The sequence below is a fragment of the Bos javanicus genome, chromosome 21 (assembly GCF_032452875.1).
Source record: "Bos javanicus breed banteng chromosome 21, ARS-OSU_banteng_1.0, whole genome shotgun sequence".
In the NCBI taxonomy this organism is placed as follows: domain Eukaryota; kingdom Metazoa; phylum Chordata; class Mammalia; order Artiodactyla; family Bovidae; genus Bos; species Bos javanicus.
This window is the reverse complement of record NC_083888.1, coordinates 67,972,953-67,987,627: the sequence shown is the minus strand read 5'-3', so window position 1 is coordinate 67,987,627 and position 14,675 is coordinate 67,972,953. Positions and strand designations below refer to the sequence as shown.

At 60.8% G+C, this 14,675-nt stretch overlaps 1 long non-coding RNA gene across 1 annotated transcript; it reads left to right on the top strand.

Annotated features, from left to right (window-relative positions):
- The first annotated feature begins 11,390 nt into the window (after positions 1–11,390).
- Positions 11,391–14,142, top strand: LOC133234670 (uncharacterized). Its single transcript, XR_009732243.1, has 2 exons — positions 11,391–11,741; positions 11,970–14,142. It is a non-coding gene; the product is annotated as an uncharacterized LOC133234670 (long non-coding RNA).
- The last annotated feature ends 533 nt before the right edge of the window (positions 14,143–14,675 follow it).

Here is a 14,675-nt window from a genome sequence, read left to right as displayed (position 1 = left end):
TGATGGATGGATGGCTGGATGAGGGATGGGTGGGTGAATGATGGATGGATGATGGATGGATGAATGGATGGATGATGGATGGATGGATGGATAATGGGTGGATGGATGGATGATGGATGGATGATGGATGGGTGGGTGGATGATGGATGGATGATGGATGGATGGATGGATGGATGGATAATAGGTGGATGGATGGATGATGGGTGGATGGATGGATGATGGATGGATGGATAATGGGTGGATGGATGGATGATGGATGGGTGGGTGGATGATGGATAGATGATGGATGGATGGATGATGGATGGGTGGATGATGGATGGCTGGATGGATGATGGATGGGTGGGTGGATGATGGATGGATGGATGGATAATGGGTGGATGGATGGATGATGGGTGGATGGATGGATGATGGATGGATGGATAATGGGTGGATGGATGGATGATGGATGGGTGGGTGGATGATGGATGGGTGGGTGGATGATGGATGGATGATGGATGGATGGGTGGATAATGGGTGGATGGATGGATGATGGATGGATGGATGGATGATGGGTGGATGGATGGATGATGGATGGGTGGGTGGATGATGGATGGATGATGGATAGATGGATGGATAATGGGTGGATGGATGGATGATGGATGGGTGGGTGGATGATGGATGGGTGGGTGGATGATGGGTGGATCATGGATGATGGATGGATGATGGATGGATGGATGGATGATGGATGGGTGGGTGGATGATGGATGGATGATGGATAGATGGATGGATAATGGGTGGATGGATGGATGGATGGTTGGGTGATGGATGGATGGATGGATGATGGATGGGTGGGTGGATGATGGATGGATGATGGATGGATGGATGGATGGTGGATGGATGGATAATGGGTGGGTGGATGGATGATGGATGGATGGATGGATGGATGGGTGGGTGGATAGTGGGTGGATGGATGGATGATGGATGGATGGATGGATGATGGATGGGTGGGTGGATTATGGATGGATGGTGGATGGATGGATGATGGATGGATGGATGGATGGATGGATAATGGGTGGATGGATGGATGATGGATGGGTGGGTAGATGATGGATGGATGGTGGATGGATGGATGGATGGATAATAGGTGGTGGATAAATGATGGATGGGTGGGTGGATGATGGATGGATGATGGATGGATGGATGGATGGATGGATAATAGGTGGATGGATGGATGATGGGTGGATGGATGGATGATGGATGGATGGATAATGGGTGGATGGATGGATGATGGATGGGTGGGTGGATGATGGATAGATGATGGATGGATGGATGATGGATGGGTGGATGATGGATGGGTGGATGGATGATGGATGGGTGGGTGGATGATGGATGGATGGATGGATAATGGGTGGATGGATGGATGATGGGTGGATGGATGGATGATGGATGGATGGATAATGGGTGGATGGATGGATGATGGATGGGTGGGTGGATGATGGATGGGTGGGTGGATGATGGATGGATGATGGATGGATGGGTGGATAATGGGTGGATGGATGGATGATGGATGGATGGATGGATGATGGGTGGATGGATGGATGATGGATGGGTGGGTGGATGATGGATGGATGATGGATAGATGGATGGATAATGGGTGGATGGATGGATGATGGATGGGTGGGTGGATGATGGATGGGTGGGTGGATGATGGGTGGATCATGGATGATGGATAGATGGATGGATGGATGATGGATGGGTGGATGGATGATGGATGGATGATGGATAGATGGATGGATAATGGGTGGATGGATGGATGATGGATGGGTGGGTGGATGATGGATGGGTGGGTGGATGATGGGTGGATCATGGATGATGGATGGATGATGGATGGATGGATGGATGATGGATGGGTGGGTGGATGATGGATGGATGATGGATAGATGGATGGATAATGGGTGGATGGATGGATGGATGGTTGGGTGATGGATGGATGGATGGATGATGGATGGGTGGGTGGATGATGGATGGATGATGGATGGATGGATGGATGGTGGATGGATGGATAATGGGTGGGTGGATGGATGATGGATGGATGGATGGATGGATGGGTGGGTGGATAGTGGGTGGATGGATGGATGATGGATGGATGGATGGATGATGGATGGGTGGGTGGATTATGGATGGATGGTGGATGGATGGATGATGGATGGATGGATGGATGGATAATGGGTGGATGGATGGATGATGGATGGGTGGGTAGATGATGGATGGATGGTGGATGGATGGATGGATGGATAATAGGTGGTGGATAAATGATGGATGGGTGGGTGGATGACAGATGGATGATGGATGGATGGATGGATAATAGGTGGATGGATAAATGATGGATGGGTGGGTGGATGACAGATGGATGATGGATGGATGGATGGATAATAGGTGGATGGATAAATGATGGATGGGTGGGTGGATGATGGATGGATGGTTAGATGATGGATGGGTGGGTGGATGATGGATGGGTGGATGGATGATGGATGGATGGATGGATGATGGATGGATGTATGGATGATGGATGGGTGGGTGGATGACAGATTCATGATGGATGGATGGATGGATAATAGGTGGATGGATAAATGATGGATGGGTGTGTGGATGATGGATGGATGGTTAGATGATGGATGGGTGGATGGATGATGGATGGATGATGTATGGATGGATGGATAATAGGTGGATGGATGAATGATGGATGGGTGGATGGATAAATGGGTATATGAATGACAGACAGATGAGTGGACTGTGGATGGATGGAAGGGTGAAGGGTAGATAAGTGGGTGGCTGAATAGATAGGTGAGGATATGGAAAAGAGTGGGGAGCTGGACACACAGCTGCGTGCCAAGGAACTGAAGGACAAGGAACAGAGAGGTCAGAGTGTCTGTGAGTGCTGGACAGAACGAGAGGAAGAGCGGGTAGCTGGGTAGACGGGTAGGTGGGCGTACGGGGAGCGTGATCCGCGGAGTCCTGGTGCTCCATAGATGTTTATCAAATGAGCGAATGAGCACCCAGGTAGAAGTGGGCCCCTGGAGCAGCAACTCCACCCCTCTCACCACTTTGGAATGACAGAAGAGCCCATCGAAGGCTCTGACCCTTCAATTTCCCTGCAGTGGTGGAGGGCGAAGCTGGAGCAGACCTCAGGGCCAGCTCCCCAGGCCCCGCCACATCAGTGGCCGGCGTGGCCCCCGGCCCAGCCCGGCCTCTCGGTCTACTTGCCGCCCCTCCTGCGGCTCGGGCTCAGCTGGTGCCATGAGCTCCTGGGGGCCGCTGGAGGCAGAGACCCCACACCCTCTGCTCACCCCCGGGAGGCCCCACTGCAGGCAAGAGGGCCAGGTAGACCCCTGGGGCCATCAGACAGCTGCCCCTTGGAGGGCACCGCCACACCCCCGACTGACAGGCACCCTGATGTCTCATCACAGCCGCGAGGCTCAGTCAGACGTCCCGCTCCTCACAGCAAGCTCAGTGGGGCACCTGTCAGCACGGGGGCAGGCCGAGGCGGCCGAGGGCGGGCAGGGCAGGCCGCCCGTCTGGGGGCTGGGCTGATGTCTGTCACCACAAAAGCTGGGAGATTGAGACAGCTGGAAATGGCCTGCAGGGAAACTGGATGGCGCTTTGGGCATGAGCCACCTCGGTTTCACAAGGGGAATGCAAGACAGTGAGTCTCTGGGGCCCCTGCCACCCACCCACCCCTCCCCACCTGACCCCACCAAAGTCAGCCCCCCACCGTGTCTGGGCCCCTCCCCTTAGCAAGTCCTGTCTCTGATTTATCCCTACCACCCTCCCCACGAGCAGCACTGGTGCCTCCAAAACCTTCCAGGTGGCTCGGTAAAGAACTCGCCTGTAGTGCAGGAGACCCGGGTTCCATCCCTGGCTCGGGAAGATCCCCTGGAGAAGGGAATGGCAACCCACTCCAGTATTCTTGCCTGGAGACTCCCATGGACAGAGGAGCCCGGCGGGCCCAGAGGGTAGCAAAGAGTTGGACACGACTGAGTGACAAGCACCCTGGGAAGCAGCTCCTTCCACCCGCCCCCACCTGTGCTAACAAATGGCCAACAATCGGCTCGCCAAGAAAACAGCTTGCCCAACACGGGCACACAGCTTATCACCGACCTTACCTCCGTAAAGGACGTGCATGTGCAGTTTAAAGACAACAGGAGAGGACACCCCACTCTGCCCTCTGATTCCCACCTGGCCTCTGGACGACTCCCCGCTCCTCGAGTTTCCAGGGCCAACCCCGTGGCCGCCACGGTTCCACCAACGAGGCCACGTCCCACACCAGACTCTCCAGACTCGGCTCGTGGTCGTTAGGTCTGCCGTGTGAGCCACGGTCCCACAGTCTCTTGCCCTCCTGCAAGGGGCAGCCACTCAGCCCAAGCCTCTTTCCCCACCAGCACTAAGGCCTGCAGTTATCAGCTTTCCACACCAAGGCAGGGATTGGGACGTGATTCCGTTCCACATTATTCAATGACAAATGTGCTTCACAGATGGCTCACAAAAGCCCTGAAAATGTCGCAGCTCTCACTGGCCGAGAGAACCCAGCCCTCAGCTCGGCCTCTACCTCCACACCTGCCTGGCGTGAGCAGTCGAATGAATGGATGAGAATGAATGAGTGAGTGAATGAATGAATGAGTGAGTGAATGAGTGAGTGAGTGAATGAATGAATGAGTGAGTGAATGAGTGAGTGAGTGAATGAATGAGTGAGTGAATGAATGAATGAGTGAATGAGTGAATGAAACGATGAATTTTGGTCTCAGCCCAAAGCTTCCTTCTGAAGCCTTCTGTGGGTCCCCTGGAATGTCTAAAACATTCCAGACTAAGTGAGAGCCGCTCCTTCATGTCCGACCCTTTGTGACCCCATGGACTGTAGTCCGCAGGCTCCTGTATCCATGGAATTCTCTCGGCAAGAATACTGGAGTGGGTAGCCGTTCCCTGCTCCAGGGGATCTTCCCGATCCAGGAATCAAACCCAGATCTCCTGCATCGCAGGCAAATTCTTTACCAGCTGAGCCACCAGGGAAGCCGTATTCAGACCAAACAGGTTCCCAAAACAGCACTGACAATCCCATACTCCAGGGCCGCCCACTTGGCCGGTCTCCTACCCCAGAATAGCTGAGGACAAGGCCACGCCCAGAGGCCCTGCATGCAGCACACCGGCTCCGTGCTGGGTCCCGTCCCTGTCCTCCCGAGGTGGAGTGTCTAGGAGAGAGCTGGAGCCATGGGCAGGGGTGCTGTGAAGGCTGAATGAGGTCTCAGGGGCTCAGCGGACTGCACGCTGCTGTCCTCCCAAGGCCCCTTCTCGGCATGGCCACCCCCGATGGACCCCCCTCCTCCTGCAACCAAGGTAGGGGTGGAACAGAGCTTCCCGCCTCACCAGGGACATCCCTGCTGTCAGGAGGAGCCTCACCCCTGCCAGTCTATCCTCTGCCCCCCAGGATCCAACTACCTCGGCCTCAGGCGGAAGAACTCCCCTTCCCCTGAGTGCCCCACCTATGCTCTCTGCTTCTCTCCTAGCCTAGGTCACCTGGCTGACGGCAGGTCACCTGCTGGACTGTACCTCCTGCTTCTGGACGCATGGGCGCTCAGCCTGGGCAGCGGTGAGACAGGCGGTAGGCACCTCTCCCCGCAACACAGCCTCACCCCCACATTGATCAGGCGTGTGGGGCAGAGGTGGGGTCTCTGAATGGTTCTTCCCGACCTGCCCCAGCCTTAGCCGGACCTTGACCACTCCCTGCACAGGACATGGCATCCCCCTTGGCCAGAGGCCCCCCAGGGGGCTGAGCTGATAACAGAGCAAATGTCTGTTTCCTTGAAAGAGCAGGAGACCCTCAGGGGCGTCCCTGAGGAAGTTGTCAGACAGACCACGAAATCCACTCTAGGCCCACCCGGCCGGTCCACGATGAGCAGCCGATCAGCAATCGCAGCGACGACCGAAGGGAGGCCGACAAGAGCCGGTCGGACTTCACGGGAAATACGTGTTCTCTCTCTGTGAGATGCCACGCTGTGAGCCGAGACACTGGGGTCTCTCCCACCCCACCCGCCGCCATGTCTGGGGGCCAGGGGCAGGGCAGGTGTGGCCGTGGGTGGGGGCAGGGGCCTTAGGGGCAGAGTGAGCCCAGGTCACCCCAGATTCTGGGGGGAGGATGGAGTTGACACAGTGCGGGGTGGGGGGGGCAGGGTAAGGGGCGAGGGCAGGCTGAGGGAAGAGGAAGCCCTGGGTTTGATCCTGCAGGTCTGGGGAGTCTGAGGGGGCACGGGGAGGGGGTGGGGGGTGTCAGAATCACAGATCGGGGGACGTGAAGTCACCAGGAGGGACAAGGTGGTCCAGGGGGAGGGGAGAGGCAGGAGGGTCACTGCAAGACTGAGCAAGGACACCCACAGGGCCGGGAGTCGGGAGCGTCCAGGAGGAGAGGCCCAGACACCAGGGGCAGCGGCCCCGTGCGGTGCCTTCATCTGCAGCCTGTGACCTCGGCGAGGGGGCAGCCCTGAAAGAGGGCCCCCCACCACAGTCTCACCACCCCACAGCCCCTCTCCCCTGAACACCCCGCCTGCCTGCCTTGCAATGGGGTGCCACCTCCACTAGGAGGACCAGTCTCACCCTGGGCCCCCGCTTCTGGGCTGTGGGTCCATTTGCAAGTCTAATTGCCTTGCTCCCTGTTCACACCCCATATATTGGCACCCACAGCAGAGAGGCCACCTGGGTGAGCCCACAAGTAAGGGGGCCCCTCCTCACCTGACTTACACACCCCCCCTACCAGGGGCAGGCAGGAAGGTGTGGGGAGAGGACCCAGGCCAGGCTGGGGTTGGGGGCTTCCCGGAGGAGGGGGCCTGGAAGAAGCCAGGGTAGGGCTCTCTCCCCACTCTGCTTCCCCACCTCCCACTGCTCACAGCGGGACCACCCCCTCCCCCATCACAGCCCCCATCCCTGGCCTCCTGCAGTATCGGCTGGGGCTCAAGTCCCCCAGTGAGCTCAGCTCCGGAGGCCGAGCTGCCCCGGGAATCATGGAACCGATGGGAACCCGGCCCCTGGGCCAGCCCCCCGGGACTGCCAGGTCTCAGGGGAGCAGGGGCAGAGCCCTGGCCAAGCAGAGGAGGCCCTCTGCTCCCCCACAGTGGCCTGCGGCTCTACCTGACACATTCCAGGGGCAGACACAGCCCGGCGTGTGGGCCCCAGTCCAGGGGCCTCCCCGCCCCACTGTCTCAGGGTCCCCGGGGCCTTGATGGGAAAACCAAGGCCTCGAGGGCTGAGGTCACAGATCAGAGCCAGCGCTGAGACCGAAGGGTCAGTGTCCTCACTTCATCACAGAGGACGGTCTGAGAGGTCAGGGCGCTTTCCTAGGTCACACAGCTGTGTTTGATGACACGTCTGGGACTGGAGCCCACCCTCTAGACGTCACAGCGTCTGCTGGGTCAGCTCTGGGCCTGGCTCAGGGGCAGGGGACAGGGCAGGAGAGGAGGGACCGGGGTTCAGGCAGGAACAGGTGGGTCCTCCCTCCCCCAGGACCAGGAGTGGAGAATTCCAAGGTGGCCGCAGCTGAGCATTAGCACAGTGGCCGAGCTGCCCCAGTCCTGACCCTGCCCCTCCAGCCAGCTCCACCTGTTCCAGCCTAGAAGCTTCCCTGCCCCTCCCCTGAGTCCCATGCCTGCTGCCTTCATGCAGGCCCACTGGCACCGCCTTTCGGGGGCTTTGGGCCAGGCTGCCCAGGACTCTAGACTGCAAGGCCAGGGCCCCTGGAGGCCACCGCCCTTGCATGGCCAGCTGGGTGCCAGCCCACGGTCAGTGGTGGCCAATAGAAGCTTCTAAGAGAAAATCCTTGTACAAAACTCAAGGTACAAGGGAGACCAAAGAGCCCAAGGCCCTGAGCTACACCCTCGGACCCCAGACTCCCCTAAATCTGCCCCCCTCAGTTCACAGACCCTGAGACACCTGGAACCTCATTGCCCCCCTATCCCAGACCCCTATAACCCCAGACCCCCCTTCACCCAGGCCCTCAGGCCCAAGACCCTGAGCCCCAGACCCCCAGACCATCACAGGCACAGGCTCCCACACCCAGAGGCAGAAGTTCTCATTCCTACAGGTCAGAGCTTGGGCCCCACTGGGGAGCAGCCGGGATAGAGTCAGCAGTTTGAGCAGAGCTCAGGGTGGAGGACTGAAGTAGATGAAAAGCTTCTAGAAGCTTCCATCACCCACCTAAAGGGATGACCCCCCTCACCTACACCTCCCTCCCTGCGAGGCAGTCTGTCCTGACCCAGCACTGGGTTGGGGGACACAGGGGCCTGCCAGTCAGGGGTGCGAGACCCTCCCCTGCTCCCTGAGGCCCCGTTCCAGGAGGGGTTCTGCTGGGGGTTGAGAGGGAGGCAGGGAGGCCAGAGAGCAGGGCGAGAGGAGGCTGGCTCCGTGGGAGGCCGGGAGGGAAGCGGCCTCAGCCAGAGCCGTCCCCCATCCCCCTCCCAAGCGCCCCTCCTCCCCGGCCCCATTCCCGGGGCCCAGGGACAGACGGGGGCCTCCTGGGGAGCAGCCACTCTGTGCTCTAAGTGCCAGGACCCGTCCTCACTCACAGCACCTGCAGAGGGCCGGCCAGGGGCTGGGCAGGTGGCCACCCCTTGGGAGGGTTCTAAACCAGCCGGCAACAAAGGACAGAGGGGGCAAGAGGCAGCGGGCAAGGGCTGGGGGCCAGGCAGGACGGATAAGAGAGGGGACAGAGACCCAGGGGCCTGGGAGCCAGTCCTGACCCCTCTAACTGCCTGGGCAACCCCGGCCCCCCGCACCCCCACCCCCTGGCCGCAGTTGCCCTCCCCTTGCTGAAGAAGGTGTCCAGACTCTGCCGTTCTGAGCTGACCCCCACGCCCCAGCCCCCACCAGACCCTGGGAAAGCAACAGGAACTTCAGAAGCTTGGGGAGGGTGGGCAGTGGGGAGTCCTCCCTGGAGCCGGGCCCCTCTCTGCCCATGGAGCCACCCGCGTTCCAGAGACAAACGCTTCTGGAGAAACAAGCCTGGATAGAGGATGGAGGAATACTCATGTTTTAAAAGGTGCATGCCTTCCAGACAGTACCGACTCAGCCAGCCAGACGGAGGCTGGAGCGCCGTCTTCTGCAGCCTCCCTGACCCCTGCTCCTCCCAGCCCCCGGGCCTCCAGAGAGGATGGGTCCAGGACTTGCCTGCCGATCCAGTGGTCCCCCCGGGAGAGGCGGGGGCGGTGACTGGGGGGAAGGAAGGTTCCCCCGAAGAGCTTCCTCACCTCGACTTTGGCTGCCAGGAGCCAGGACCCCTGCCCACCCCTCTGCAGCGTGGAACTCCACCTCGGCCCCCTTCCCCTCAGCAGCTCAGGGGCCCTCCTGCTACCCGCTTGCCCCAGACCCTGCATAGACCCTTCATCCCTACAGCCCCAGGCATCCAGCCATGCCAAGTTTGGGACCCTCACCCCACCCACCCTCTGCCCCAGGGTTGCACGCTCACTGATCGGAGGTCACCGCAGAGCCCCTCAGCCAGCGGCCAGCTATCCCACCAGGACCAGGGCAGGAGGGGAAAGAGGCCGGGCTCCTGGGGGGGATTCCAAGAGCCCTGAGCCCAGAGCTCAGGGGCAGAAACTCCACACGTGCGTGCGTGCATGTGTGCCCGCATACCAAGTAACGCATCTGTCCTTCTGGGGGGGCGTGCTTCCCACCAGCTATTCCCTTTCCGGCTTATTAACAAATCGCATGGTCTGACACGCGTTTCCCCCGGGACTAAATCTCCCCATCAAATCAGCATAATGTGAACTAAGTAAACACTGGGATGCTCAGGCCACGCTCGGCCGGCGGCCACCTCCCCGCCCAGCCACCCCCCCACCCCGGGGCCCTGCCGCAGTACTGGCTGAGTCCGGGCCCTCCTCCCAGGGCTCACAACCTTCCTGATTCCCAGCCCACACTGCCTGTCGAGGCCCATGGGGGGAGCCTGGGACCCCTGGAACTGTGCCCCAGACACCCTAGTTCCCCTCACACATCCACCATCCCTGGGAACCTGCCCCGCCCATGCCCCTGCATGAAGCTAACTGAGGGTCTTCAGAGCAGGCCCTTGGAGTCACTGTGGCATCTGCAGGGAGGCAGTAAAGTGTGTGGAAGGGCCCAGCCTCGGCTCTCACAGGGGTCCACAGGCTGGAGCGTGAGGCCGGCCTTGCCCTCCCAGGCCTGGCAGGGGCACCAGCCCACCCGCACCACGGCCACTGCCTCCCGGACCTCCAATTCCCTTCCGGATGGTGGAGGAGGAGGGGGTAGGAGGAGCCCCAAGCCAATGGGAACTTGCTGTGCTCCCTAGGACCTGGGACTCGGAGGAGGGGTACCTGCCAGGCAGGCAGGTCACAGCCGTCTGCTCTGCTGCTCCGAGGCCCTAGGATCTAGGGACTAGGAGGCACGATTTCAGGGTCTCCCTCAGGCTGGGGTCTCCAGGGCCAAAGGGCCTGAGGACAGTAGCCCCCAGCTGACGCTCAGGAGGCCCAGAGGGAACCTCAGCACCCCCCTGCCCAGCCCATGACACAGCCCAGAACAGTCCAGATCCCAGGCCTCCCACTGCCCGGTGCCCCCCTCCAAGGGGACCTGTTCAGGGTTCGGACGTTTGCAAGACACATGAACGTCTAGGCATACGTTCCTGAAAGCAACAGTCCTGCCTGGCTTCCAGAAAGCCCAGAAACCCCCAGAAGGCCCCAGAAACTCCAACCGAGAAGCAGGTGTCGGGGCGCCCATGGCTGCCTGAGCTTCGCCCCGAAGCCCTGGCAGGGCCCAGAGGTGTCGGCCGGGAAGGTCAGACCCTGGGGGGCTGAGTGCTCCCGGGTCCCTTGTTGCCGTCCTGAGGGCCAGGCTGCGTATCCTCTTTACTTCCCCAGAGAGCAGACTGAGGCTCAGAGAGGTGAAGTTGCCTCCCACACGGCAGGAAGGGCAGGAACCAGGCCAGCCTGGCTCTGTCCTGCTCCGGAGTCAGGGGCAGCACTGTGCTCCCTGGCGTGGGAGCGATGCCCGCCAGCGCACACACAGACCAGCCTTCTGTGACAGGCTCGGGGGGTGAGCGTGATGGCTGAGCCTGTCTCCCTCCCAAGCAAAGTCTCAGGCTCAGCCAGAAAGAGACCCTGGCAGACCATCTCTCACAGAGGCAAGCACAGGGTCCCCGCCCCCCCATCTGCAGGATCCCAGATATGGGCCACACTGCAGGCAGAGGGTGGTCTCGCAGTCAGGAGTGGCCAGCAGGCCTGGGGATAGAGTGGGTGCCGGGCAGGGACCTTCCCTGCAGCCGGTCCAGGCAGATGGCCGGCCAGGTCCCCCGCAGGGCTGAGGTTGTTGTACAGGGTGGATGCTAGGGGCTCGGTGGGAGCCCGGGGGGCGGGGGGTGGGCAGGTGGTGTGGAGGCTCAGAGGATTCCAAACGTGTCCTGCTGGAATGTCACTGATGGGCGGTCACACAGGGACCAGTAGGTGGCGTCACAGTTGGGAACTAGGGTGTCCTGGGGACAGTCCCCCGAGCGGTTCCCCGTCCCAGGCCGGGCACTCCTCGTCCACTTGTCAGAGGCAGACACGCGGGACCCACCTCCCGGCCTCTAGCCCTTCCCACAGGCGCCAAGCCCCGCCTACATGCGCCAGGCCCCGCCCACATGCGCCAGGCCCCGCCTCTGCGCATCCACTTAGGACTGGCTCCCGCTCAGCGCTTCGTTAGAACTGTGTCCACTTCTGGGCAAATCAAATCACCCAAAGGTGAGCCTCCACAGACTGGAGCGGGCCCTTTGCTCTGGGAAGGAGGCAGAAGGTTCTCGGGGTCGGGGGGGCGGGGAGCGATACCCCAGCCCTACCCCTGGGGGTCTCGGGGAGTGCCCAGCTTTTCACGAGGCTGCACTCCCCAGGTGGCAGGGTTGGGGGCAGGACCGTGAGTCCAGGACCCTCTCGGGCGCTGGTGCTTGCTGACACACGTGAACAGTTGTGCAGGTGGAGCCCCCATGATCCTCGCCTGGCCACATCTCCGTCTTGGAGATAGTGAGACCCCAGGTGCAGAGCTGGGGTTCACACCCAGGCGCAGTGTCAGAGCCCACCTGTGGCGTCGGTGTCCCTGGGAAGCACTGCTCAGGACGCCCTCCTCAGGCCCCCAGGCTCCAGGCCAGACCCCCACAGACCTCTGCTGCCCCCGCGCCCAGGAAGCCCAGTCCCCTGCTGTTGGATCTGGGTCTTCAAAATCTGCTCCCCTGGGTTCAGCCCCGGACACACGGCTGGACACACGGAGCTGGACACACAGGGCTCGGAAAGTCCTCACCAAAGACTGTGTCCCGGGAGAATTCCTTCCTGAAGCCAAATTTCAAGGTCCCTGGAGCAAGCACCAGCCTCTTCTCACCCTCAGTCTGGGGCCCAGACGGCAGCTGATCCGGGCCCGGCTCAGAGGACACAGTGGGGACGGTGAGCGGATGGGCAGGGCCGGCTCGGGCTGTAGATCACCCCCGTCCTGTCCCAAGTTCTCAGCTGAGGCTCATCCCGCCTCGTAAAGATGCCAGCGAGCCCCGGGCCAGCACAGGCAGGCCCACAAATCAGCAGCAGGCGCTGGATTTAGAACATCACCCCTCTGCCAGGCGGATCAGCCTCGGCAGACGGCCACCGAGGCCGCAAGAAATATGGCTGCACGTCTCGGCTGCTGGAGAAACGGGAGAGATTTATTCCAAACCAAGGAGGCTGTGTGTACTGTCGGGGCGGCTCAGACACAGCCCGCAGTGGCTCCTCCTTCCACGGGAGGGGAAACCAAAGCAGAAGAGGGGGAGCCGGCGGTCCGGTCCCGGTGTTGCTTGGCTGACTGGCAGCCCCCACGTCGGTACTTTTCTCTCAGTGGAGCACCTGGGCCGTCTTCTGAGGACAGCTGAACCAGTTACTCACTTGGATCACACTTTCCCAGATGGCTGAGAAAAGTGGGAGTCAGTACAGATGGGGGAGGCTGCCCCCCTCTGGGTTGGGGGTGGGGGCAAACGGCTGCCCCTGGAGGTGACTGGGCAGGAATGGGGTGGGGACGTGCAGACCAGGTGGCTGATGGCTGCCCAGGGGTGGGCGGCTGACCTCACATTCCCCAAGTGACGACAGCATGCAGGCAGGTATAGGGTGACCTCACCCCGGAGCCGCCCTGTGAGTTCTCAGGGACGTCACTGCCCCTTCGCCAGCCCCAGGGCCGAGCCGGGCAGCCAGGTCACAGCAGCAATTAGACAGGCATCATCGCGGACGTTGAGGATGCAGCCCCAAGCCCTCCAGCCGGCACACAGGCTCCTGGGTGCCCCTCCCCGACGGACAGCCACTGAGTTCCCGGTGAGACCCAGAGCCTGGCAGGGGCTGCAGCCACGTGGGGGATGGACCCAGCCTCAGACAGGCCCCAGGGACCCCATCACCACTCCCAGGTCTCCGTGGCTGCCTCCCCGGCACAGCCCCTGACCCTGGAAGCTCTCCCCAACTGGGGAGCCCCAGGAGAGGGCCAACGTCGACTGCTCCCCCGACCTGGACGCTCAGAGATCACAGCCTCCCTTCCCCAGTGCCCCGGAGGTTCCTAGTGACCCGGACAGGGCCCGCAGATGGATTATCAAGTGTGGCCACCAACAGAGTCAGCAGAAAGCCCAGGCTGGGTGGAGGGGGGCCCAGAGTTGCCCCTAGATGGCTGGTGGGCCCCCCGGTCCAGATCGGACCACGCGGGGAGGGTACAGGGGCCTCCAGGCAACCGTCGAGGACCTTAAACATGGCTGCGGCCAAACACAAGGGCTCCCAGGGGCCAAAGATGGAGAATTTTAGTCACAAAATTCAGTAGTATTGGGGTGCAGCCCAGCGTATAAAACAAATATCCTCAAGTCCACTCCTATAGACGGGAGTGATGGTGTAAACCAGCGGGGGAGAAGAGCCCGCCCCCTCGTGCAGGACAGTAATTTATGGAGGCGCTCTCGTCCTTCCACCCTGTATCCTGGGCGGGACCCTGGACCAGAGAAAGGACATGCGGGGAAATCTGAACCAAGTACGGACTCCAGTCACTAATGATTATGAGCCAGCACTCTGGCGTGAGGTGTCAGCGTGAGAGGAGTGTCGGGTGTATGGGAAGTCTCTGCTCTAGCTTTCAAATTTTGCTATAAACCGAAGATTAGGTTTATTTTCGAAGATGATTCTGAAACAAATACAGGACTGAGGGAGGCTAAGGTCGGGTGCAGCTGGGTGCTCGGCACATAGTAAAGCTCTGCGCTTGTGTCTGTGGGGCTGTTCCTGGTGGCACAGAGACAGGCGCAGGGAGGGGGCCCCGGCCGGCTGCCAGGCCCCCTTTGTCTGGGAGGCTGAGCCGAGCACTGATGGTGCTCGATCCCTGAGTCAGGACGATCCCCTGGAGGAGGGCATGGCAGCCCACTCCAGCATTCTTGCCTAGACAATCCCATGGACAGAGGGGCCTGGCGGGCTACAGTCCATGGGGTCACAGAGTCGGACACAACTGAGTGGCTGAGCACACGTCTGACCGCCCCAGGGGGAGAGGAGTGCAGAGGGGGTGGCCCTCAGGCAGGGTGCTGGGCCTGGAGGGAAGCCCCCGCCGGGGCCCCACCTCATCCGGACAGCCCTCCCCTGAGACCTCCCGAAGTCCCCGCGAGCCCACCTGCCCCAGGCCAGGCCGTGCTGGACTCTGGGGATGGGGAGACG